We start from the raw sequence: 3,450 nt of genomic DNA on the forward strand, positions 1-3,450 counted from the left end.
ATGTGAGACTGAGAAATTTCAACTTTTAACATGTTCCACAGTCTAAACCAGTAATTCTCAATCTTTTTTTTGTCCATGCCCTACCTAAGCATCTTTAAAATCCTGGTGCCCCCCCCTCCTGTGACATATAATTCTTACTTTACTCAAAGAGTGAACTCTACTCACGCGGAGGAAGCCTAAAAGGCCATTAAATTGGTTTAAACAAGGTTCAAATTGCCCCCATTAAAAATCAAATTGCCCCCCTGTGAAGCATGGGCCCCACGTTGGGAACCACTGGTCTCAACATAGACAATGGTCCAAGCTGTTCTGCATGCAGGAGTGGGCCAACTCTTTTTCTTCAAATAAAGAAAGGGTGCGTGGAAGATTGTGAGGAGACAATTTTTTTGGAGAAATGGGGGCATGTTGGCAAGATAGAAATATAGAAGGAATGTAAGGAGCAACGTTGATGCCCTCATTTCTCAGGACATTTTGCCCAAACTGCTTTTATTTACACAATAACTCTTTCTTGAGGGTAGCAACAATACAAGGGTGGGAAGGTAACTTGAACTCTCACTAATTATGAATATTCATGCTTACATCTATTAAATAAACTATGCACCTGTATGATTGTCATTTTCTCCTCCTTTCCAGGAATGTATAATTTGTATGCATGCTATTGTCTGTAAGATTTCCTCTCACTATTTTATGGAGGGGAATTCCTCCATTGGAGACTGAATAAATAAATCCACTGAGCTTGGATTATTGGGTTTTTGGGTCCTGCGTTTGATTCCACAGAAACTGGTGTCAGCAGTGGGATTCACAGTCTTAGATCTGCCACCAGGGACAGCAGATGGGAAACCCCTATAGGGGGACTGTGGTGAGATTGATCCCATATGACCCTTCCTGATGCCCCTTAAAGGCCCCATTGAGGAGCTTCTGGGAGGCCACAGTCTGTGTCTCAGAGTCCATTGTGGCTGGGGAGGATTGAAGAGGGTTTGTGGTCCCTTCCATCCCAATTCGCAGCCACTCTGGCCCTGCTGCAATCTCAGCTGAGCAACGGCCGGAGGTGTCCAGGAACCGAGGGGGAATTTCGCTTTGGGGACAGGATCAGTGTGAACTTTCCATGTGGAAGAACGGAGACTCACCCAGAGACTCTGTCCAAACCCCCCTTTTCCTATTGTGTGAATGGAGGAATTGCCTGAGCTGATCCTGGGCAGGGAGGGACGTGGATGATGGGCCTGTGGCAGACTCTGCTTGGGGAAGGAGCGTTTCCCAAAGAAACAGAGAAACTGGCTGTGTTCCAGGGCTGGGAGGGGGTCCAGGGTCCTCACTGGGGCCTCCACAAGAAGTGAAAATGGAAGGGATGATTTTTTTAAAAAAAACCTCTACCTCCCTGGTGAGAAGAGAAATTCCTGGATCTGCACAAGGCCAGGACAGATTCCATGCAAACAGAAGCAGGAAAGTCCATTTTTATTTTTGTTAGACTTTTTCCCACTGTTTTATTATTTTTTCAACTAACTAAAGGAGGTGAACATGTCCAACTCGTCTTCCACTTCCTCCCCTTTTCCCCACAACAATCACCCTTTGAGGTGGGCTTGTCTGAAAGAGAGCATCTGTCCTGAGGTCAGCAAACAGGCTTTCAGGGCTAAGGCAGGACTCGAACTCAGGATCTCCTGCTTCCTAGTCTGCTTGTCAATGTTAAAGCAAGGTGGATTTTGGGCAAAGGCCCTGCTGATCACCACTGCCGCCTTGTCTTCCAGCAGGAGCCGGGAGTCCAGCAGGACCCCAAGTTTCCCCCTGGGTCCTTCTGGGGTAGAGCAGCCCCATCCAAGAGCAAAGGAGAGAAACTCCTGGACACAGAGAGCCCCTCCCTCCCCCAGTCACAGCCCCTCCCTCTTGCTAGTGTTCAGCTGGAACTCACTGCCTGTAGGGGGCAGCATAGAGTCTGGCCCTGAATTCCTAGCTTAGCCCTGGGAATTCAAATCAGAGTCTCCTGGTGATTGGCTCAAAGTCCCCAGCTGCCTTTGATGCCTAAGGCGGGACTAGAACTCAGAGTCACTTATTGATTGGGACAAAGTCACCAAGGGGCCCCATCTACTTTTCTACATAGCAAGATAGGGTGGCCACCGCCTTCCTCTCAACCTACCCCTGGCATTTCCTGGTGGTCTCCCAACCCTGCTTAAATACAGCCCCTCTTAAGCTTCTCCAAACCAGCCTGCTGCTGCATCCTAGGGGTAGTCCTCGACTTACAACAAGAATTGGGACCAAAAATGCCATCGCTAAGCTAGGCAGTCATTAAGTGAGTTGTGTTGAATTTTACAATGTTTATTGCCACCGTTGTTAAACGAATCACTGCAGTTTTTGAGTGAATCCTGCAGTCATGAAACAAACACCATTTCGCCCACTGATTTTACTTGTTCTAAGCCCATGTTGATTGCCAGGCACCCAAGTGGCGACTATGTGCTGCACTCGTCGTAAGTATGAGGACCCATCATAAAGTGCTTTTTTCAATGGCTGTGGAACTTGGAACAGTTGCTAAATGAATGCATGTAAATTGAGGACTATGTGTAGGATACTTAGAGAATGTATATCTTGACAAACTTGAACATTGGGCACTATCTAATAAAATGAAATTCAATGGTGAAAAGAGTAAGGTTCTACATTTAGGCAACAAACACGAAATGCACAGGTACAGTATAGGTGGTACCTTGCTCAACAGTAGTAACTGTGAAAGGGATCTTGGAGTCCTAGTGGACAACCATTTAAATATGAGCCAGCAGTGTGCAGCAGCTGCCAAAAAAGCCAACACAGTTCTAGGCTGCATCAACAGAGGGATAGAATCAAGATCACGTGAAGTGTTAATACCACTTTATAATGGCTTGGTAAGGCTGCACTTGGAATACTGCATTCAGTTCTGGTCGCCACCATGTAGAAAAGATGTGGAGACTCTAGAAAGAGTGCAGAGAAGAGCAAGAAAGATGATTAGGGGACTGGAGAGTAAAACATATGAAGAACGGTTGCAGGAACTGGGCATGTCTAGTTTAATAGAAAGAAGGACTATGGGAGACATGATAGCAGTGTTCCAATATCTCAGGGGTTGCCACAAAGAAGAGGGAGTCAAACTATTTTCCAAAGCACCTGGGGAGGTGCAGGAAAACCAGGTTGGACAACAAAAGAAGCTTGGACCATGCCAACATGATGACACACCAGTTAGAGCTAGAGAAAGAATCTTTGGTGAAACACACTGAAGAACTCCAGAAAGAAATGTCTGAGGTCCCTAGCCAAGTGGCCTTCCTCAAACTTGAGAAGGCTGCCTTAGAACCTCTGAGAAGCTCCTCAAAGAGGTCTGGAACCTTCTTAAGAACTCAGGAAGCACCTCTAAAGTCTGCAGCATGAACTGGCTGAGATGGACCAAAGTTCCACTTTGTGGAGAAAAGCCACTGAAGCAGAAAGTCATTCCTCAGAATGTGA

This window comes from Natrix helvetica, assembly GCF_964273705.1.
Source record: "Natrix helvetica genome assembly, chromosome: 5".
Lineage (NCBI taxonomy): Eukaryota > Metazoa > Chordata > Lepidosauria > Squamata > Natricidae > Natrix > Natrix helvetica.